Source organism: Chlamydotis macqueenii, chromosome 5 (assembly GCF_036417535.1).
Source record: "Chlamydotis macqueenii isolate bChlMac1 chromosome 5, bChlMac1.mat, whole genome shotgun sequence".
NCBI classification, from domain to species: Eukaryota; Metazoa; Chordata; class Aves; order Otidiformes; family Otididae; genus Chlamydotis; species Chlamydotis macqueenii.
Window position 1 is genome coordinate 32,994,751 of NC_141560.1, and position 24,572 is coordinate 33,019,322.

Here is a 24,572-nt window from a genome sequence, read left to right on the forward strand (position 1 = left end):
ACCCCAAAAAACACACTAATAAAAAAAAAAAAAAACCAAAACCCCCACAAAACAAAAACCAGAAAACAACAGGTCTGAAAGGAGACTGCAAAGCAAGTGCTTCAACGTAAGTCTTCACTCTTAACGTTTTGCTGGCAGTTTTGGGAGCTGCTGTTCTCTCCCTCTCCAATGGCACTGCAGTTTGTGCGGTCGTACACTGACCCAGGTCAGGAACTGATTCAACTAAAAAATATTTTTTCTTTTCCTGTGTTCCAGCCTACTCACTTCACAGTCTGGCTCTTTCTGTGACTATGAAATCCACAGCATGGGGCATAGTGGAAGCCAAGGCGATGGGAGGAGGTGTACCTGGTTTAAGCCGTAGAGGTACCAAGCTTCTGATCATAGTCTAGGCTCTCTCTGCACTGCAGCTCTTGGTGCTGGTACAAATCCTGAACAAACTGATACCATGTATTTGTGCAAAGCTATATTTGAGTTTAGTGAGATCAAATGAAATCTTCATAAATGAGTTATGCATTTATTAAAAGTAAAATTAACATACTGTGTGTAAATAACCAAAAAGAGAACAAAGTGAAATTCACAAAGCTGAAATATTATGCAGGGGCTTTCCTAAGCAGTAATAATTAATGTTACCTTAATATTTACTTCAAATGTGCTTTTTATCCAAAGACTAGGACAGTAGTTTGCATAGGCTCCCCCTCAGTCACGTATGCTAGGATATGTGTTCAGAGGAAACTGAGGGGCACAGCAACCCTTTAGATAAAGGAGATGTTAGCAAGCTACTCAGTGTTCTCAGCCACAGAATGGCAGCTCACCACCCAAATAAGTGTTCCAGCTCGGTCACCCAGGCCTCTCTAAGATGACTGTTTGTGTTCCATTGTAAAGATGGTATCTGTCTTACAGGCATTTATCCCTACCAGATTTATGTGCAATGTATGATTTATTTCCTCAGACTATTGTTCTTTGTTTGCCACTGACTGAAGACTTAGTAAGTATCAATGTAGTAGATGGTCTCAAGTCATCATTTTTATATTTATTGCAGTGAATCAACTAATTTAATGTTATATTAATTGCAAAAGTAGCTGTATAATATCTCCATCCTCATCTTTCTCAGAAGAAATGTTGTTTCTGATTGGCAGTATCCGGTAAGTTGGAGAGAGTATACGGCATTATTATTTTTCCTGTCACATTCTAATCCTTGTATCTCATGGTGGGATATAAGTAAAGAACTGTTTCCTCCTTAAGTAAAAGTATTGCATCAGATATCCTCCCTTTTCCTGGGTTTTTATGCAACTATGATGCTAATGTGTCTGTGCTCTTTGGATAAGAAAGCAAGCTGTGTACCTTGAAGGTCTTTTATTACTGCACTGATGACCTTTCTTCAAGGTCTGTTTAAAATGAAATTAATAGCTCTTATGTCTGGATAATTTGACAAACACTGAAGGGTGGAAAAGTTTCTGCCCCTTTTTTAGATCACTCTTTAAGTGCCTAATGTGTGTGGGTGATGTAACTGTGAAACATCACTTGGCTGATGATGCATTTCATCTCTTCTCTAAGAGAAATTGATGTGGTTCAATTATTTGCTTCAAACTAATTTGTTCCTAATTATTTTCTTACAACCTTGCTGGTCATATTCGATACCTTTTATTCTAGGGATGGTCTGGCCTAACTCAGCACATAAAATACAACTAAATCAGACATCTCTTTATAATTAAAAACAAGAAGCCTTACTGTTCCCATAGTATTTTCAGTAATCCTTGAGCATTTGTAAACTATTGGGAAGCTTCTTTAACCAATCTGTTCATCGCTACTGTACTTGGTGTTATGCTTCATGCTGTTGAGTTTAACTAGGGGGAGTGAGATATTAAGATAAAACCCTTTCAATGGGATGGGGCTGCTCTGCTCCCTTCCCCAGTAATTTTAGTCCTTGCATCCTTTCAGTCTGAATGCTTTTGTTTTCTTTCCCTGATGTTGTAGTTTCTATAGCTTTTCTGGATCACATTAAACTTCTTGTGTTAGCAGTCCTTGCAATTATACTGCATTCAGTAAATCTCTGACAAGGCTAAATTGACTTTTGAAGAGCCTTTTGAAGGCCTCATTACCATCATTTTCTGTCCTGACATGCTAATAGGAGCATATCTCTGCACTTCCAGCAGTGCCAAAGAATTAAGTGCTTGAATACCTGTCCTTATGCAGTATAAATTTTCTAGGATAGTGCTCATTTCTTTTAGTTTCAAATAGCGTATTCTTCACAGCTGTGGAAACTTGGAACTGGGATACAGATATATTTGTTTAAGAACTGTTAAACCAACTGATGCAGCAACTTAGTGCTTGTACATCGTTCTCTCTAGCTGGCAAAAACTTTTTTAGGTTGATAGGTAATCTTGTGGATTTAAGGTTCTGGATCATGCAAAAGCAAAACATTTCAGTCTTCTCAGGTTTGGGAGAAGGATGGAAAGGTTCAGTGATTGTCCCTCACCAGTGCCATGGGAGATTTTGCCAGTAAGTGTTATAAACAGCTGCTGTGGTAGTTACGCAGGCCAGATAATAGGTACTAATTACTGTATCCCAGTGATCCCCAGATATTCTGATGTCCCATTTATTGTTTCATCAACAGAGACTGAGTTCTAGAAGAAAAGTTGTTGCTCTTTGAAAAGCCAGTGACAGGAAAAAGTGCCAGGCAGGGGAGAACTTGAACAGGAATGCTGCAGTGGTTTTTAATTTTAACTCTTTTGATTTCTCAAATGGTCATGTGAGAATACGGAAGAGAGCAAATTAAACCCCTTAAAGTGAGGGGTCCTATTTCTTAATCTTTTATTTATTTATTTCAGGGGAGAAGCAAAGTAACTTTGGTTTTAGTTAAGTGTCTTACCTAGCAGCAGGATGCTGTTCTGAGCGAACATAAACTGAAATGGTAGTGTTTGCAACAGGTCACTAACCAGGAATAATTACTAGATGGAAAAGGTAATGGAAACGGATATCTGTGAAGTAATGTAACATTTCTCATTAAGAGAATTAGCTTGTAGGGTGGGGTGTTCCCCTGCCCTTTCCTCCTCCCCCTGTTTTTAAGGTGGCTGTGCCTAACTGCTGCTATTAATGTGTACTTATGTAATTAAGCTCATGAATGCTGGTAAATTTTTGAAACTTGTGTTTCTAGGAGATTTCTGTGGTGTAACTTTCTCTTAAATTTCACTCCGAAGGAGCTTAAATAATACAATGGCGTTATTACTACTTTTTTTCTTTTCCATTTTCATTTTTTACAAAGGCTTGGGTCTCTGAAATTTCTGAACAATTTGCCAGCTTAGTTTCAGTGGGAGGCAGGGTCAGACCTGCAGGAATTAGGGTAACTGTTAACAATATGCTGTTATTGTAAATTCTTTGAAGTTGTGAAAGTAAATCTATGATTTGAAGCAAACCCTGTGTATTTTTGTATTAAACTTAAAACTAAACTTAAATGCTCAGAGAACTTCTTTAAATACCAAGGTTTTTGCATTTTTGTTTCAAACACTTTTTACATTTCAATTCTGTTACCAGCTTGTAACACTTATGAAATTTAAATTTATTTACTCAACAAGATTCTACGATGTAAAATAAAGGTTTGGTGAATAAGGTTTGTGTTTGCGGGGACTAATCTGTGAAAATTAATTTTTTTTTCTTTTTACTGCTTCTGTGGAAAAACAGTGAATTTTTTCCATAATGGAAATTCTTTAGCAACAATTCAGTTTAACTGTTTTCACTGCAAATGGATTTAATAAGTACTGTGTCTGACTTTTCTAGAAGAAAAAGTTATGGAAGCACAGTATACCTCCTTGGTGGGTGGAGGAGGACAGAGATAGAAGCCAGCTATAGACGTACCATGTTTGACTTGCTTTGAATTGCTGTCTCCTCAAAATGTGTGATTATCTCAGGGAAGGAAAACATTAACGCGACTCATTATTTAGAGCTTTTTTGTATAAAAATTGATACTTAGCATTAGAGAACCAACCACAAATTGTAAACCACAATAGTAAAACGGGTCTTGATAGTATGTAGCAAGTTATTACAGGCTGAGCAAATCAAAGTAGTTACTTATTATTGAATCAGGACACAGTTTGACAATGCATGTTGAAATGTTCCTCAATTTATACAGCCAACTGAAATATTAGCCTTAGGCCACTTGTGTAAGACAGTGGCTTGGAACAGTTTTCCTCCTGAAACATCAGCCAAAGTTGTGAAGCTCTGATACAGTTGTCTCTTGATGACTGGGGATGGCTGGCTGTGAAATGGCACGGAAGAGAGCTGTTAAGGGAAAATAGATTGTGCCAAAACTTATTGTCATGTTCTCCTTTTATCTTGACTTAAGAAGCTTGTCATGTCATTGTCTCAGAACTCTGATAGGAAAGGGAAGTGTTACAAACCTGAACTCTGCAGACAGTAGTGGCATGTAATACAAACGTGCAGTTCAGTTAAGTATTGAGAAACAGTGATATATGGGCTGCAATCTTGAATTTCCCAGCACCACTTCCTGAAACCGGGTACAGCTGAGCCCAGTAAAGTAAATAACCTTTGATTCAAAATGAAAGAGACTTTCACTTGCTTATACCAGTACACTTCAGACTTCTGCAGAATTCATTTCACTGCTCAGCATCTTGCTTTATCCATTTTTAGTCCTTTAAGAACTTCACGGAACGCAGCCGAGAAATAATTCTCACATACCTTTTTGTTTCCCCTCAAAGTCAACTAAGCATTCAGTAACTTGCAAAGAAACATGCAATTCAACAGGTTTGGATTTTATTCTATAGTGGATTTTGATTGAATAGGTTAGTGCTTGTCTGTAAGGAAGTTAGTTTGTCTATAACTGATCAGTCTAACAGCAATACTGAGAAGGATCCATCTAGCTCCATTTTCATTTCTGCAATGAAATTATGTAGTATTACTAACAGGAGGTGAAGAAAGTAGTGACAATTTACTTTGTTGCCATCTGTTGGAAAGACTATTTTTAGACTGTTGGAAGAGTCTAAAAAACTGGAAGAGAAAATCATTGACTAAAAACATTTCTACACTTAGAAGTATCTCAAGTATAGAGATACACAACAAAGAAGCATAGAACATGGTAAAATCTGTAAGTATCTTCTAAAATACATTTTTAATTTATGTAACACAATCAGAAATACTTCACAGAATGTCTTAGTGAGATACTTTATAACTTTTGAACAATGTTCAGAATTTACTTTCTGAGTTGTCAAAACTGAATACAAGTACATATGCTGCAGTGATACTCATTCACTTCATCAATGCAACACTCAGGACAGTTCCTTTATTTTGTTTTTCTACAGCTATTAATAATTTAACAAATACAACTGCATCTTTAGTATAATTTTTATAAAATAATTTTATATTTGACTTTATTTTTAAAAGGCAAACTATTGTCTTTGAAGGAGAACGTGGCTAATTATCGGTCTCGCTAGCTACTACTATAAGAGTTTAAAGTGCTTAAGACTTTCAGCAAGCTTTGAAATAATTTTATTTCACATAGGGTAAAGCCTTAAGGAAACTGAAAAAGCTGTAGAGTCATTACTGCCACTGCTGCAGTTTAGGTTCAAGGCCATTCTGTTCACATCTTAAATAACAAATTTCCACATAGTTTCAAGCCCTTGAGAAACACATTGATACATTTAAACTAAGCAATTTACAATAAGGCCAGCAGATGTATTTTCTTCTTTGCACCATTTAAGTGCTTTTAGCACTGAGTATTTATGGATGACTCTAACAGGGTAATTACAGGATCGCCTTCATAGACTAGGTAGCAGACAAACCAACACTCATGGTGATTGTTTGCTCTAAGCTATGCTGTGGGAAGAAGCTATTAAGAGCAAATTTACAAGCAATGAGGCTTAGAATAATAGAATATATTAATACTGTGTATTAGAGAACAGGAGAATCAAGCAAATGCTCTGCTATGCATACAATGTCAGATTAGACATAGGAGCTTTCCTTTCAGGATGGGAATTGTCTGATTTAGGGGCATGTAAAGCAGAGAATAAGACACAAGCTCTAAAAGGTAATAACCAAGCTAAAAAAAAAATGTTTTAAAAAGCAGATACAAATACAAAAATGTATATAACTTGTATAGTAAGAAACGTCATACAAGGAAAGTAGGAATTGGTTAGTTGTATGTTGAAATTCCAGTTCTTAGTCCTGATATTTGGAGATTCTTCTGTTTCTTGATCTGAATTCAAATTTGAATGGGGAGAAGTAGAGGAATGAGTAATTTGACAGAAATATTGTGGGTTCTTTTCTCTTGGTTAATCCCTTCACTTTAAAGTGCTTGCAGTTTTTACGGAGTAGTCAGCACACTAAAAATGACTGTGACGTAAATATTGAGAATATAGAATTTGATCAGAAGAAAAATGCTGACACCAACTAGGAGGGCAGTTAAGTTGAATAATAGAATTATTTCTGAGTAATAGGTATATAATTTCTATGTATTTTTAGAGTCCATTCAAGCTTTCACTATAAGCTTATGTAAACATTACTTAAATTGAAATTTGCAAATCAAATTTCATCTGTAAATCTGCTCAGTGCTGGGTCCTTAAACACTACGTTTGACGTTACATAATTGGTCTGATTTTGTTAGGCCCTGAGCTTTCAATAATTAAGTAATGCTAAAATAGAATGTTGGTGAGGGTAAAAATTTTGTATTATATAAAATTGACTTCAAAAGATAGAAGATCTGTAGCTCACTGTTTTGCATTACAACAGTAAATCGATGTATTGATGCTTGTAATTGAATTTATAAATTCTGAAGTAAATCGAATATCACTGAGTTATCAAATGAGAACACAGTCATGTAGAAGGGTAGCACAGCTTTCAATGCTCTGCCTTTCCATCCTTGCAGGCAGATAGGATAATTTGGGTTGGAGAGGTGGACTGCGAGGTGAGGGGAAGAACTGGGAGGACCATAGGACTCAAAGGTGTGATTCTGTCTCCCAGATGTTCGGAGTTGAACCAGCCAGCTGCCAGTGGCATGGTGCAGAGACGAATCCTGGAGCTGATCCTAGTTCATGTCCTTGTGTATGACGAGGAGAATAGGATGTGCTATGCTTCCCTCAGGTTTGCAGGTGATAACAAGTTGGAGTGGAGTAGTCAATACGCGAGGAGGGAGATAAGACTTTAAGAAGCTGACTCTAGACAGAGGAATGGGATGACAGGAACTTCATGACATTTGCCCAAGACATATGTGAAGTCCTGCACCTGGGCTGGAATAATCCACTCCTTGGGCTGGGAGCTTGCCAGTTAGGTCAGGAGCAGCCTTGTGGGAAAGACAGACTGGACAGGGATCAGTGGACTACCCTTGCAGCGAAGACAAACTGTGTATTGAGCTCCATTAGCAGGAGCGTAGCCTGCAGATCAGCAGGAGCAATTATTCTCCTCTGCTGAGCATATGGGACTGCATTTGGAAACTTGTTTTCAGCCTTCGGGTGCAAGGCATATACTGTTAAACTTCAGAGTCTAGCATGAGTCAAGTAAAGGATTTAGGAAGCTGTTGCATATGACAGGAGGAGAGGCTGAGGAAACTGGTTTTGTTTAGAAAAGATCAAAAGAGAAGACAAGGCTAGAGGGGATCTAATTGCAGCCTTTCACTCCCTAAATATTTCATGGTCCTAAAAAAGGTAGAACTGGATTCCTCTTAGATGTATACAGTAGAAAACTAGGAGGCAAAGGTGACAAGTCAAATTGGGGAAATCCCAGTTGGTTAAAAGAAAAAAAAAATAGTCACTATGGGAAAGTGAAGTTATGCACTTAGTTTTACTATGTTTTGCCATTAAGCAACCTCAGTGAATGTTAATGTTTGTCCTGCTTTGAACAAGGTTTAATTAGATGACCTTGAGAGCCCTTTTCCAATTCTGTGACTGAGTTGTATAACTGAGCAGACAGCAATGGAGGAACTCCAGCGTGTTTAGACAAAGTTATTGCAGTCTGTCATGAAATCACAAATGTTTTGGGAATCTGAGTGCTGTGTACAACAGGAGTTTCTTTAAAGCTTCATAATGGAATTGAAACAAGCAAAAAAAAAAAAAAAAAAGCTTCTGGAGGAAGAGGAAGCTATTAAATCTAGGCTAAATCTCCCTGTGAACATGCTGGGTGTTTCCCAAGGCTGTCACTCATATCAGTGGACTTCAACCCCTCTGCCCCCACCCCCGGAGGTTGAATTTGAAGGTATTTTAGTCCTGAATTAACTTTGCTTTTAATGACAAGTACATTACAAAGAACTAGGATGCTGGTAAATGCAAGGCATTTAGTGAGAGAGGGAAGCTTCTATCAAGATAAAACTAAACTGATTTTATCCTTGCTCCTAGTAAGTATTGCCAAAAGTATCACTACTCAGTCATAAGTTTGTTGATTGTATTTTCCAAAATTTAGCAGTGAAGTGAGACGAGATTGTAACAATATCATGCTGTGAGGGAAATTGCATTAGATTTTAACCTTCTCAGGTTAAACTCCCTTATGAGGAAATTCCACAGGGAAGTCTAAATAAAGTTTGTATTTGAAGCTTACTCTACTTTTCAGTGATGTCTGGTCTGTATTAGTTCTTGGTTGGACATTGTTTTATTTGGCATGTTTCTGTACATGGAATGGGTGGACCTAATTTGTTATGCTTTAGGTTAAGTGTTGCAACAGGTGTATGAAAGTGAACACAAGTTATCCATAATCTCATTACTTCCGCAGCAAGCATACAGAGCCTTCTTGCTAGATTGCTGTAGACACAAAAGTAAGTAGTCTCATTTAGGGACTCCCATTTTAAAGAAGTCAGAATAATTATTTTAATCTGGTCTTTAACTCTTCCGGTGTCTGGCTGGAAGATGTGCTTTCCATATCAAGCATGTTTCCAGAGAGTTTTTTGTAAAACACATAGGGTGGTATATTTTATCCACCCTGTTACCTCCAATGGACTGCAAAGGAGTGAAAAAGTTGGTCCTGAGGCAATAAAAGTCATGAGACGAGAAAGCTGTACTGTCAGACTCCAGCTTGTGCATCTCTTTAGAGGTGGTTGAATTTAGAGATCATAACTTCAAATAGAAAACCCACCGGAATTTGTTGCGGTTTTTTCACATCTTAACAATCTTGCCAGGTACCAAATTTGCCTGATCTGCACCTCATTTCTTACCACAGAGAAACTATAAATCACTCAGAGGAACTAACTACACAGAGATTTAATGAGCAGTTCATCCATTTTAAAATAAATCCTTCTTGTTGCATTGTGCAGTGAATACATGGTGACAACAGTAGGAACAAATCAGCAGGGTGTTACAGTGGTGCTTGTAGTATCAGTTCTTTTTATGTTCAGACACTGTGTAATGAGACATACTGTGAAATGCAGATGCTGGAATTTTTTTCAACATTTCTTCATACTCAGATTTTTCTTAGCTTCCCCTCCGGTTTAAAGTGATCCTATTGTATTTCTCCTGGTTTGGGGAAGTATTTCTCCTCCAGATACTACCATGGATTAGGGCTATTTTTTTTCACTATTATAGCATTTTTTTTCCTCTCCTGCTATGTGAATGTTTGTGGAAATAACTCCTTTTTAATTAGCTTGCAGTAGTACTAATGTCCTCTGCACGACCACCTGCCAAGACAGCAAGTAGCTCCACTCCATTATATTTCTCATATCTCATACCAACAATCACAGTGTGACTGTAAGCTAAGGGAGCACACCTGCTCGCACAAGTTCAAAGTATTGAGTGTCCTAGTTGTATAACTTTGGCTAGACAGTGAGACTATTTAAAATATTTAAGATTCTTGATTTTTGTGATCTATGCTTTCTTCATGTTTCACACCTGTTCTTTTTCTTTGGTGTTTTTTTTTTTTTTTTAAACCTTTCAGGATCCTTCCGACTTGTATTTGTCTACTTCAAAGTATCTTTAGTTTTAATTTTTGAAGTTAGAGGAAAAATCAGGATCTGAGGAGCCATTTTTTTTTCCTTCCATCTGGTTTTAATTTGGCTATAAATATAAATGCATTACTTGTATACACAATTTGCAAAAGAAAATAATTGTTTTTTCCATCTCAAAGACAGATGTAAGTGTACTGTGTTTGGGACCACTATGGAAATTGCTTTAAAGAAAATACTTTCCTCTGTGTATGAAATTTCCTTTAGCTTATCCTTTGTGTACTGTCAGTTCATTTATATATCACTGTTTTCTGGTAGGAAATTAATCCAGTTCAGTCATGCAAAACACACGCTTCCAGCCAAATAATTCACAGTTAACTATTTGGACAGATAAAATCCTATGGTTCAGATAGTTTTTTAAAAAAAGCAAACAGTGGTGCTTTTTACAGATGTGGTTTTATTTCCAATTTGGTGGGTTTTTGTTGTTTTGTTTTGCAAAGCAGATGCATAGGCTAGATGTTAACAGTTATGGTGCATTTTATACTTTTTTTTGAGGAAGAGGTTTTGTCTTTTTCTGTTTTCTGTTAAGTGTATCACAGCAGACCAAGCTTAGATGAGATAGTATTCAAGCACTGATCTGCTGATCTTTTTCAAACCAGGCATTAGTATGCATTCCCTGTCCATAGAGCTCAACTGAGAGGACTTGAGTCATTAGCTCAATTGGCCCTGTGTAGGGATGATTAATAACCCTTCAAAAAGCCAACTCAGTTCATAAAATGTAGATGTCGATGTCTTCTTATGCGGTTCTTAAGGTGTACACTTCACTAATTATCTCTTGATTCCATCATTCAACCTCTAAAAAAGCCAAGGTCTTGTATTTTAGTCTGTGTTGACAATCATGCATATTTTCTTGCCCTGGGAAGGAGGACTTCTGTAGTTGTATCTTATTGGAGAAGGGAGAGGGTGACTGTTTTTAATCTTTCAGAAAAAAATGACATATCAGTAAAATCTAGACAGTATCAAAACTGTATTTGGCAGTTGAGTGAAGTACATACTATAGCACTTGGGTGCTGTACTACTGAATGCCTCCTATTTGTCTTAAATTGAATGGTGAGCACTAAAATACAGTATAAAAATCAATTTTTGAAAGTTCTGACTTGTTTTTTTTAATCAATTATTTGAGTTTCTATTTAACTTATTTACGATGTTAGTGAGATTTTTACTTTTGAAGGTCCTTGTATTTTAATGATTCTTTTTTTTTTGCCTTTGTTTTTTGGTTTGTTTGGGCGCTTTATGGTTTGATGATAATTGGTACTTGGTAGGGGAAAGTTGGAATGTACATCTGCAGTAGCTTCTGTTGTTGGCATTTACAGATGATGAACAAAATTAGTGCAGTCTATACAGACTAAATAACACTTTAGTATTGACCTGGGACCCAAAGTTAAACTTTAAAATGTTTCCAAACTGCAGTCTCTTTTCTCTTTTGACTTCACTTCATATTTCAGCTATACCTTTAGGTCTGGCCTTTTAATGTGTTACTTAATGTGTCAAAAAATTATTTCCTGGCCTTTGGGTCTGTTAATTTTCCTGCTCTGCTCTATATCCATTTCAGTAGGATCACAATGCTTTAGAAGGCTTTAGTGAGTGTCTATTAACCTGAAAAGCACTTTCATTACAAGCCAGGCTAAAGAAGAGAAAATAGTTGTGGGTTGTTGTTTGGCTTTGATTAGGTTTTTTTTTCTAGGGTTCTTATTTGGGGTTTTTTTGAGTTTTTTGGTTTTTTTGTGGTTTTTTTTTTTTTGGTTTGGTTTGTTTTGCGTGGGTTTTTTTCCTCACAAAGTACGAAGGGGAGCAACATAGTGACAACAGTATGTAAAATAACAAAAGTATAAAAGACGTTGTTTTAATCTGTTTAGGTGGGTTTAGTACTCTTACCAGTGGGCTATTTCCTGTGTTCTGTTTTTCTTTGGAAACAGTTGTCTCCTCAGGCAGGTCAAACATAGACACATCCCAACTGAACTACTGGCAAACTCTTACTCTGCTGAGAAGCAAACTGATTCCTGTTGGTTGTAGAATGTAAAAATATTAATGTGAAATGTACTCACATTGTGTGGTTTTCAATGATCCTATTTGATAGCAATGTAAAGGAAATTATGGTCCTAATGCTTAGTAAACACATTGCCTCGTGGTCATTGCAATTACTGGACACAGTTTTTTTCAATTATAACTAATAACATGTCTCTAAGGTGGTAATGAGCTTTTCTTTTGAGGGAGTATTGGTGTGGAGTATCAGCAGTTGTTTTTGTTTGGTTTTGTGAAATGTAATGAAAAGGATGTTGTCCATAATAGCACAGTACAGTGTGTATGGTACAGTAGAAAAATAAGACTGGTGTACAGACAGTCAGCTGCAAAGACCTCTTGCTGTCAGGATCTACAACGCTCAAAGAAGTAAAGTTGAGCTTCTCATTTTTTGTGCTCTAAAAAAATTCATGAAGAAAATTATTTTTGTAGCACAGGCAGTATAGATCATTTTTCAGAGGAAAAATTTTCACAAAGCAAAAGCTACTATAAGCAGTAAAATATTACTAAAAATTCTCCATTAGCATAGTAAATCATTAAAAGGGTTTTAAGATACTATATTTGTATTTAAGATGTGTAAGAATTCTATTTCTAGATTTTTTTGAGACATTTTTATGTCTATAAGGTATCAATTTTTCCTCATTAAGCATGAGTCATCAATGGTATCTTAAACTTGTTTCCAAGTTTTTCTTTGGTTTGAAATTTCGTGTGTTAAGTAATAGCCAGGGGCACATTCAGGTTAGGTTTTCATAGCTTCACTGCTGAGAGATTAAATCTGAAGCCAAACTTCATTTAATTGAGTTATGACTAAAGGAGAAGAGCACAGTCTTCGACATCACTGGGAAGAACATTTGGGACCTATAAGGACTATCTGGAGTATATTTCTGTAAGAAGTATGCCTATGAAATAGCAGTAATTAATTCTGTAACATAAGGAGCTATACATTTTAAGATACAGAAATTAACTGGCCTCCCTCAAATGGAAGAGGATGCGAACTGAAAAAACAGCTAGCGAGGAAAAAAAGCTGGTGGCACGTACTTGAGATGTTTAGTCTCACCTTTGTACACATGCCCACACACAGACATAATGAGGAAGGCAGTTTAGTTAGACATACCCAAATGCTGCATGGTAAATAATAAGGTAAACTTTATTATCTAGTTTCTTTTTAGTTGTGTTTTTCTGACTGGAAATTATCTATTTCAGTGAACCCCTTAGGAAATGGAAATAGCGGATTGAATGAATACCAATTTGATCACCTGCTGCTCATTATACTATACGATATTAAATAACGTAGATTTAATCTAGCAGATTTAATGAACCTGCTGAAAGCCTTTTAAGTCAGGAAAATGGCTGATGAACAGAACTGCAAATAATTTCTCTGAGGTTTCTTGTAACTAGTTATAGGGAAGCACAGACACTTGAAAAATGTCTTGTAACTGACTTGCAGAGAGAGTTCATGGAAGAAATCTGGAGAAAGCCGCACATCCGCCACAGCAGCTTTTGGCTTTTCTGACAACATATTGGGTATTTCTGTAGCATTCATTTTACTGTGATATCTTGTAACTATTATTTTAGATATTGAGCTTTTGTTCAATTGAGCAGTCTGAGAATGTGCCTTTTCAAAATACATTTTCAAAATACTTGGTTGTTAAGTACATCATCATAAATCACTTCTACATGTGACTTTGGAAAGTTAGCCTCGTATGTGAAGTTTTGAAGACATGACTCAGGTAAACTTCCAATTTACAGAGGTGGTCTTCACCTTAAGCTTGTGCTTAAGGATATGGAAGCTGTTAGGGGACAGCTGAAGGACTTCCCTAATTGCATATCAAAGTGAGACCTACCTATGCACAATTCTCTCCTACCACAAAATGTGCTCTGATGGATCTTTCTTTGGTGGAGTACCTTTTAAAATTACTGTTCAAGGAGGTGTATGTTGCTCCTTGATTGCTGTGGTCTCATTTAAGGAGAGTAATTAAGTTGGAAAAATAAAAGACAGAAAAATTATTTGCTAACGGTGTTTGTGTTTTCCTCTCTCTGACTGTTAACCCTGTTTGTTTTACTCTCTACAGGAAAGTTTTATGAGTTTCTGTTTTTTTTTTTCTTCTTTAGAGGCCAAGAAAGCTCCATGGTTTGAAATGGTAGACTTGTTCTTGGTAAAGAAAGATAACTGGTGCTTTTGAGAGTTTTCCCAAAGAACAGTAAATATGAGAAAACTATCATTTAAGTCAAATTTTCAGTCCTGCCTTTGCAAGATTGTGCAATGGCAGATGAGAGTAGTTTTGTTTTAATAAAACTATTTGAGTTAAAAAAAGCACACTTTACAGAGGTGCTCTGAGATTCAATGCTTTGCAGAGGACTTTGGTAATAAGAATAGTAGTAATAACTCAGATACCGAGTATTTACTCTTTAATTTCTGATCTAGTCCCTTAGAGTGAAATCTTGTGTTAATAAAAGGAATTGTATGCTGAATTTTGTGTGTCAGATAACTTAAGATACTACATATAGTAACTGAATGCTGTCTGCAGCACGTTCAATAAAATCTAGTCTACCGCAGGTGGGAAATTTGTAACGTAGAATATAGAATGAAAACTTTTCTTACAGTGCAAACGTGTTTCTACAGAGTCTAATGAGGCATATATTTCTACTGGATATGTTTAATCTGTGACATACCTAGCATCCAAATATTAAGAAGAATGAGTAGCTGTTTACAAAATGGGTAAAATCTGTGAAGCCAAGGTACTCAGATTCAATAATGTGTTCAACACTTCAGAAATTGTGTCGTTACATAGTTGAAGTATATTGCCAAAGGTCTTTCTGCATTTGTTTTGCTTTTCTGAGGATACTGATAAAATTTATCAGCAACTGATAGTTGCTATGTTTAAAAAAAAAAAAAAAAAAGTGTCATTCATATGGTCCTGCTGAGCAGTTCACCAATTCAGGTGCAATAGTGGTGTGCTGTAATCCCAGAGTTCTCAAAAATTATTTCTCATAATGTCAAGTACACATTTGCTTTGCTGTTAATTTCAGTAAGTGTTATGAAGTAACCATTTCAAATTATGCTTGAATATATGTTTAATATAAATTGTCTATGTATTAACAAATACACAAATAACAAATAGACAAGAGTCCCAGAGTTTGTTGTGGGGGCTTTTTTTGTTTGTTTCCATACCAGTAGTAGAAGGCTGCTTTTCCTCAGTTCATACCATAAATACTCTTATTTCACTCTCTCTTTACAACCTTTTAGTGTGATAACAGAAGATACGTACATTGTCTGATTCACAGACCTACTCTTGTAGGTTTTGAGTAGCTAATGATTTCTTTCCCACAAAAATCACGCTGCCTTAATGAGTGTGCCATCAGTGAGAACAGGATCATGTTGATTATTTTGGAGAGTGCAGACAGGGAGAGGGGAATTGAATTAGACTTTTTTTTCTTTCCCCCTGTTTTTACTGTTTAAAGAGAAAAGGAACCAAAATATAACTATTTATTGCATAAGTAGTCTGTTATGTTTTTTTTTCTTAATGTTTATTTTTCCAGCTTTTTTTTTAGATTTGTAACCAAATGTTCAGTGTTTGTTGCTCTCATTCTTCTGGTGTTGTCTATGGCTGTTTGCTCTTGGTTTATTGTGATAGGGCCTTTTGATGTCAGTCTGTATATAAGTATATATAGTAAAAGTACCAAAGTACACATATACTAGTTACTAGACACTTTTAACTACCTGCATCTTGTTCATGAAGTGAAACAAGCTTAGTGGGTATCTGCAATAAATCAATAGCTGAAAGAAAAAAAGCCAGTTGGATAAATGCTATCATTGTACATGTTTAAAATAGAGCAGGAGGATAAAGCATAGTGGAAAAGGATGGAGGGTAGATCCACAACCCAAGTGCTGGATCCCAGTTCAGCAAGACGCTTCTGTAAAATTGATATTTTTAGCACTTTTTAAGTTAGTCTTGTTAGGGTCTCAATTTCACTTGGTTTTCAAATCACTATTCATATTCTTAATGATTTAAAAATTTTAAATGTTACTCACATGTTACCTTCCATCTCGTGTTCTCAAGTGCTTTGCAAACTGGATTGGCTTAAAGATAAGTGGAGGTGACTTCTGACCCTGAAATGCTGTTGTTGAACAGCACATGGAAATGGTAGTGAACATTCTGGCGAGAGACCATACTGTGTCTCTTCAGGTAATTGAAGCTGTAGGGAGTATTTGTGAAGGTTTAAGAAAATATCTGTTTATTTTGTAGTTTATGTCAAAAATACTTGTTCGTTGATGCCATTGAAAAAAGAGGACTTAGTGTGCAAGAGCAACTATTGAAAACCCTTGGTTGCAGATGGGCAGAGAATTGATTTCCCAAAGCTTTTTGGGCTTTGGAAAGGTGACAAGGATGCTATCTGCTCAGCTGACCATAAAACGCTGCACAGATTTCGGTCTTGTGGAGGTTTTAGATCTTACCTCTAAACTGTATTGCTAGTGTTTAATATGTAAATTTTTGAAGATTGGTGTCAAAAATTAGTTTCATTCACACTTTTAAAAGCAGTTAAAAAATTGGGGGGCAAGATTGCATTTCATAAGTCTGTTCATACATATATGAAATAAAATTACTGGCTGGATTACTACTGGATACATAGGATAGAGATGGAACCTGCTGATATGTAAAATTTCCTCACATAACGTGAGCATTCTCCTAGATCTAATAATAGTAGTACTGGTATTTGTGAACTTAAATAGAGTTCAAAATATTCAGAATATACATACTTTAGAGATTATTTTTTTTCTCTCCTACATCTCAGGCTAAGTGCTACCTGAAATGTATATGTTGCTTGCTGAATTTAATTTTAGTTGTCTGCAGAAAATAATTCAGACAGGAAAAAAAAAAAGTCAGTGTGTAAAAACTTCATAGTAATGATTACACTTCCAATGGTAAGACGCAAGAAAGACTGGGTATCTGACTTCTGCTGAGTAAACATGTTGTGAGTTATATACTGTGAAAAGAGTACTTTAGAGTCTGAGATAGTGTTTTGTTTTGTGGTGGTGTTGAATGGGCAGGATTTAAGTAACTGACTTCAGTTAAAATAATGTGTCATGATTACTTGGGATTGCAGCAGTTGGCCCACTTACTTGTTCTTCTTTCTGCTTGGCCTCTCCTGTAGTCACCCCCTGTACTTCCCCACAAATGTGTTTCTGGATTTTTGTTGTTGTTGTTGTTTTGGTTTGGTTTGTGTGTGAGTTTGGTTTTTAATTTCTTAGTAATCTGAAGTGGTTAAAGTCTACTAGCCTTTTTTAGTTGCTTATGTTGGGATGTGGATGTTATCATGCCACATGTGAAAGTGAAGGTTTTTGTAGAATTGTGTCCATCTGAGTGATAAGAATATGGAATAATTTGCCCACTGCTCTTCTGACTTAGGCCATTGTACAGCAAAAGCTAGGGATTTTGCATTGAACAGATGTAACAGAGTCCTTTCTGGTATCTACTATGTACAAAGTATTTTCTTTAGTAATAGTCTCATCTGCCATGTTTTAGGTCCTTGATTCAGTATAAAATTAAGAAAAGAGTACAGTTTTATAAGTCACACTTTTTTTAAAAGCACCTGTAAACACTCTACCCTGTTATAACAGGGTCCTCTTAGACTGTAGGATCGTAAAAGTCGTTGGCCAATTTGTTCCAGAACCTGAAGCCTGTCAAGTTGTCTAAGCAAACTTATAAATGGAGAACTATTTCTTAATACTGTACGTTTTGTGTGAGTTACTGAGTAATGAATTTGAACTTTAATTTTCCAGAGCCTCTTCCTGCCCTCAGGACACTTGCTGTGAAGTTCAAACATTGTTTTCAGGCTGCTGAGGTAATTCCTAGTGTACTCTCTACATGCGGATGCACATCTGTTAACTTGTATGGGAATTACGCCAAATTCCACTTACTAAGAGTAGAAGTACTTTCATGGTATTGATTTTAACTGGTTCTCCATAGTTGCAAGCACTGAAGTGACCAGAGTGTGATAAAAGGAATATCTCGAGCCACCCAGACAGATATTCACTGTGACCTTCATCTTGAGCCTTGATTTTTAAACTAGATTGAAGTGGGATTTTCTGAAGTATGTGTAAATGCTTACAAGGCTATTAAAAGTATCCTGTTCAGCAAAGTCTGTGTAGGATGCTGCCTCCTTTTAAGGAAAAGAGAGCTAAGATGATTGAAGCTGTAGATGATCCAGACTAATAAAGGGCACGTGCTGTGGTGGGCTGAAATTCTCAGTCATCAGATAGTTTTCAGTTAAGAGGTGAGGCTCTACCGTTCCAGGACAAGTTGAAATACTAATATGAAATGCTCTAGGTCAGGATCAGCAGGAGCCCTGCACTGGTTGAGAGGTCCCTGATGAAGACTTTGGTCCCTGGGTTGTGAGGAAGTCATCCCTCTTCCCTGGGAGCTGACTGGATTACCTATTACCTTCCCTGCAGCAACCGTGCCTTGGTAGATCGGTCAGAGCACCATCCTGTCCTCTCAACTAGATCTTAATTTAAAATGTATACACAACTCAAATTTGCTATATTTGACTAGAAATATATCAAGAGTCTACAAATGCAGCTGACTATCTGTATGCAGGAAAAAGGAGGTGGGAAAAGTTTGAAACTTGGCTGCTTTACAATATGGAGTAGTAAAAGACAATTCAAACAAAACCTGGAAGTTTAGTCGTCATTCTGGAAGTGAATATGTGTTTAATAAGATTCCTTTCCAAATATTTGCAATTAAGGAGAAGCTTTCTCTCCAACTACAAAATGAAGTCTTCCATTCTTCCCACTGCTTACTGCATTTGTCTATATAACTGTGCCAATATAAAAAGCATTTGCTTTGGTATCAATATCTTAAACTATATTGCTGTAGTATAGGAAGAATAACTTAAACAGGCTATTAATTTATAATTGCAGTACTTGTATCTGTCTAGCTTTAAAAATTTGATAGGAATGAAAAATGTGTCTGTCAAGAACCTATAAAGACTGTAATGCATATGGTATGATATAGGCTTAAAGTGCTTGAATAGGCATAAAAACTATTTTTAAGGATATGTATTTACATGGTTCTGTGAAAGTAAATATAACAGAAAACTAGGTGCAAAACTGAAAGGCAATGCACTCAGCCTTTAAGCAGCAATTTGTTATTAGTGCACTCAGTTGTATGTTTGGAAAACATACAGGCTCTCGTTTCAGGCTTATAGCACTTTATGATGTCTTACACATAGGAAAAAAAAAGTTTGTTCATTGCAATCCAAAACAATTTTTTTTTGTGTGTGTGTGGCTTTTTGGTGGTTTTGTTTGCTTTTTTAATTTGAAGACATGGACCAATTGGAGAAGGTTCAGAGGAGGGCCATGAAGATGATCAGAGGGCTGGAGCACCTCTCCTATGAGGACAGGCTGAGAGAGTTGGGGCTGTTCAGCCTGGAGAAGAGGAGGCTCTGGGAAGACTTTATAGTGGTCTTCCAGTACCTCAAGGGGGCCTATAGGAAAGATGGGGAGAGGCTGTTCAGTAGGGCCTGTTGTGATAGGACTAGGGGTAATGGTTTTAAAATAGAGGGAGGCAGATTTAGATTGGATATTAGGAAAAAAATTTTTACAGTGTGAGTTGTAGAACACTGGAACAGGTTGCCCAGAGAGGTGGTGGAAGCCCCATCCCTGGATACATTCAAGGCCAGGCTGGATGGGGCTCTGAGCAACCTGATCTAGTCAGGGATGTCCCTGCTCCTTGCAGGAGGGTTGGACTAGATGACCTTTGAAGGTCCCTTCTAACTCTAACCATTCTATGACATTAGAAAACTATTTTGTCTAGACTTTCATTTTGGGAAGATACCACATACCTTAACAGTCTGTATTTCCAGGGTAACTGATGTTTTTACTGTTTGATTTTTTAGTTTACTGTTCAGCAGATAAAGATAACTTGTATGTAGAAATAAAAAATATTACTTAAACAACTATATTTTGAACAATATATGAATAAATCTTAATTAAAAGATACACAATTAATGAATTTTTGTCTGAAAAGTAGTGAGAGTAAGGCTGACAACTTGACAGTGATGTTGTAGATGCTTATTTAAGCTGACAGATGATTCAAATTGTTATTTGAACTATTGGGAAGGGCCCTGTGAAAAACAGTATGTGTGCAGACTTAGGAGTAGTTTGCCTCTGTTGTATCTGAAAGCTTTCTTTTTTCTTCATATTCCAATTAATGCTGTGCCTAAGGAAACAGAAGGAATTAATTCTGAATTAAACCACTGTGTATTTGGGGCCATTGACATTCCCTTGTCCTGTTTGGTGAGTGGAGAAGGTGAGAACTGTGCAACTTCTCCCTGCTTTCAGCTCCTTAGATTTCAGATGGTGAAGGAAGGAAAGAGGAAATATGCGCAAAAGTAGGAAATCATAGAATAGTTTGGGTTGGAAGGGACCTGTAAAGGTCATTTAGTCCAGCCTCCCTGCAAGGAGCAGGGACATCTCCAACTAGAAGAAACACAATTCTGAGAAGTCAAGCCTCAACTTATCAGCCATTTTGACACCTGGCAAGCCTTGACCAGCAAGTGGGGATTTAAACTTGCCCTGGTTTTAGCTACTTTTGTTTATTTTTGGTGTGGATAGCTGTCTTCCACTCCAAACATACCTGGAGGTGGTAACATTAAGTCTGGGTTTTTCTTAGCGCTGTCTTCTCAGAGCATCTCTTTATATTATAGATACCTGAAGTCTAAGAACCATGGCAGTTTGAAGGCTGCAGGAGGTAGCAGTTGGACAACCACAGTGGGAAGGCTCAAAGTTCTAGAATTTAATTTAAACTCCTCATTAAGTCAGTGTTTAGTTGAAACTGCTGTGAGAAAACATTAAATACTACCAGTTTTGATGTTCAAATTCAAAGCTGGAGTTGATAGACAGAAAAGTTCACAATGATCATGTGAAGCAGACTGGAAATAGTTTTCCTGAAATCCACATGATATAGTAAGGCAGTTTCATGTATCTGATCCTTATTCTTTAACACCTAAATAGGTCAGAATGTACCAATTTGTTCCATCTTACTTAATCCTCAGCTTCATTTGTCTGATTTTTGCAAAGATGCTTTGGGAAATTCTGAAGTTGCTTGTCAGGACAATACTTTGCTTATAGGACTATCTGGCCTGAACAGTAGTAGCTTGAACTACCTTGGAGCATTGCAGAACAGCAATAATACAAGCTTCTACTATCATAAGCGTTGAGGGATGTGTTTGGTGTCCTTTCCCCTGCCTAGTCCCCATTTCCTCACCCTGGGAAGAAAACAGGGAGAGTAAGATTTTGACATGTGGGCAAAACCAATTGTAAGGTTGTTCTTGTGACAGAAAGGAATGCTCTTCATGTTAGAGGAATAGAGATAAATCTTCCTTTCTTGACTTTTGTTTTGGAATGATGTGGGTCAGAATAGCAAATAACTTGTGCAAAGCTTTTGACACTGTCCTGCATGACATCCTTCTCTCTAAACTAGAGAGACATGGGTTTGATGGATGGACCACTCGGTGGATAAGGAGTTGGCTGGATGGCCGCACTCAGAGAGCGGTGGTCAACGGCTCAATGTCCAAGTGGAGACCGGTCACCAGTGGCGTCCCTCAGGGGTCCGTGTTGGGCCCGGCCCTGTTCAACATCTTTGTCAGTGACATGGACAGTGGGATAGAGTGCACCCTCAGCAAGTTCGCCAATGACACCAAGCTGTGTGGTGCTGTTGACATGCTGGAAGGGAGGGATGCCATCCAGAGGGACCTTGACAGGCTGGAGAGGTGGGCCCGTGCCAACCTCATGAAGTTCAACCAGGCCGAGTGCAAGGTCCTGCACCTGGGTCATGGCAATCCCAGGCACAAATATAGGCAGGGCGGGGAATGGATTGAGAGCAGCCCTGAGGAGAAGGACTTGGGAGTGCTGGTGGATGAGAAGCTTAACATGAGCAGGCAATGCGCCCTTGAGGCCCAGAAGGCCAACCGCATCCTGGGCTGCATCAAGAGAAGCGTGGCCAGCAGGTCGAGGGAGGTGATTCTCCCCCTCTACTCTGCCCTGGTGAGACCCCACCTGGAGTACTGTGTCCAGTTCTGGAGCCCCCAACATAAGAAGGACATGGACCAGTTGGAGAAGGTCCAGAGGGGGGCCACGAAGATGATCAGAGGGCTGGAGCACCTCTCTTATGAGGACAGGCTGAGAGAGTTGGGGCTGTTCAGCCTGGAGAAGAGGAGGCTCCGGGGAGACCTTATAGTGGTCTTCCAGTACCTCAAGGGGGCCTACAAGAAAGATGGGGAGAAGCTGTTCAGTAGGGCCTGTTGTGATAGGACGAGGGGTAATGGTTTCAAAATAGAGGGAGGTAGATTTAGATTGGATATTAGGAAAAAATTTTTTACAATGCGAGTTGTAGAACATTGGAACAGGTTGCCCAGAGAGGTGGTGGAAGCCCCATCCCTGGAAATGTTCAAGGCCAGGCTAGATGAGGCTCTGAGCAACCTGATCTAGTCAGGGATGTCCCTGCTCCTTGCAGGGGGGTTGGACTAGATGACCTTTGAAGGTCCCTTCCAATTCTAACCATTCTATGATTCTATGAACTCCTGGTTGTTTTTAGACTTAGTCTCACTGTGAAAAGAGCAGTTTGGCTTTAGGGCAATGCTTCTACAAGAAAGTAGGAACGATTAAATTCTGGGTACAACGACCATGAAATCACATCGTACTGCTATGGTACTGAGTTCAACTTTTTCTTCATCAAAGAGGTCTTTTAAAAAAAGACATTAGTCTGTCTTGAATGCATTCTAAAGATTTTTGTCATCATTAGTTATTAACAGTCAGTTTGTTGAACTTTGCATCATTGGTTATTTGTGAGTTGAGGGATGAACATCCACTGTACAGGATTTGACGTACACATAGATTATGCTGATCTGACATTAAATTGATGAATACTTTTGGGTTGAACTACAAATGCTAGTGCTTTCAGTAGACTTCTACAGGCCCACTCAGGAGTGAGTCTGTCTGTCACTTTCACAAATGAAATAATTTCATAGCGGAAAGTAACTTTTTGAGTGATTTTACTTCATTTGCACCATTTTTTTTTTTCACCTCAAGAGCTAATGACAAAACAGTAATAAAAATAAAGGCTGCTTAATTTATTAATCTGTCCAGTGCCTAGATGAAAAAAAAAAAATCTTATTGTAATGTGAACAGTTGCAGGCATCGCTGCCTGCTTAAAGACTTTGTGCTTTCTGGTTATTTCCTTCAGTAGTTGTTTCAGTCATTCAGCACTTTAGAAATGCACTGCAATATGACCAGAAATTTTGTGAGGCAATCATGCCATCTGTCGTAAGATTCCTGATTACCTAGAGTTAGCATTATTAAATACAGAGATCCAAATTTAGAGAACATCCAAAACAAACACAGCTATCCAGAATCAAGACTTCAAGGACAGACATTGCTTTGTAAATATGCTTTTCAAATTTGATAAAATAAGTGTAAGTTCATAATGTGGTGGTTTAAAGCTTTCAGAGTGTGTCTCAAGGCCAATTATTTTGGGATAGGTATTTAGGGAATTAACTATTTTCTATTATTTTATCTCTTCTATTCAAATAAAGATACTTTAGAAGGCTGAAAAAAATAAAATCTATTGTAGACTGCAGATGAGATTAAGCTGGACTATGACTTTAGTCTCCCTTAGCTTTCTGTGTGAAGAGCTGTATTGATTTGCTGCTTAGGATGTTAGACATACATGTGGTACTGGATTCTAGCTGAGGTTTGAAATACAAATATGTTTGTTTCCATGTGTTCCAAATGATGAGAACAGTGACTTTCCTGACTCTGTCACAGCATTCTGTAAAGCTGATTCTGATCTGAGTATTTCTGCCCTGTATTCTCTGATCTGCTTTTGAAACAAAGCATTTCACTTAAATGCATGGGTTTCAAATTTTAACAACCTCTTTGAAACTTAGTACTGTAACTTCTGTTTATGATGCAAAATGGTTACTAATGTCTTCAGTCCCAGAAGAAATGGTGCTGTTTGTGACTCAGCAACTTTTGGTTATATCTTAATCTAGTGTTTAAAAAACAAAACAAAACCAAACAAAACTCAGTGTCTTTCATCATAAATTGCTGTATCTGACTCCTCACACATTCTTTCTTACTTTACCAATAACTGTATGTTCTTTAAAAAAAAAAGCTATTTTATTTGCATCTGATGACACAAAGAAATACAATATGGACCTACTGTGTTGATGGGTTCCAAATACATGTGTTTTGTCCACACTACTATAGCTTCATGTTTTGAAGGCATAGCGCTAAGTTGTGTTACAAAACAAACCCAAGCAAAGCAAATAAAAAAAACCCCACACACTTATAATTGAAGAACAACTTAATATATTGTCTTTGATTTTATTAAGGTAGATAATGATTGTGTAAGATTTTAGCAAACACATCTGAATGACTTGTCAGAGAGGGAATGTGGCCAGGAGCTTGTAATTGCTTCCAATTTTCTTCAGATTTAAGAAAAGACTTACATGTTTGCAAGGTAACACCCGCTCAGTGGCTTGTGTGGAAGTGCTCTAGATTGCAGAGCAACATAATGAGCAACTAGTGAGGATGGTTTTCCCAGCTGCCAAAGGGTTTCAC

At 37.4% G+C, this 24,572-nt stretch overlaps 1 protein-coding gene across 3 annotated transcripts in view; it reads left to right on the forward strand.

Annotated features, from left to right (window-relative positions):
• Positions 1-24,572, forward strand: part of STXBP6 (syntaxin binding protein 6) — a 117,225-nt gene that overhangs the window by 63,166 nt on the left and 29,487 nt on the right. The window contains exon 2 of one of the 3 annotated variants that reach the window (XM_086748710.1): positions 17,730-17,791. The exons of the other annotated variants lie outside the window; for them this stretch is intronic. The gene's annotated coding sequence lies outside the window, so the exon portion shown is untranslated. The remainder of the gene's footprint in view (positions 1-17,729; positions 17,792-24,572) is intronic. 3 annotated transcript variants of the gene reach the window in all.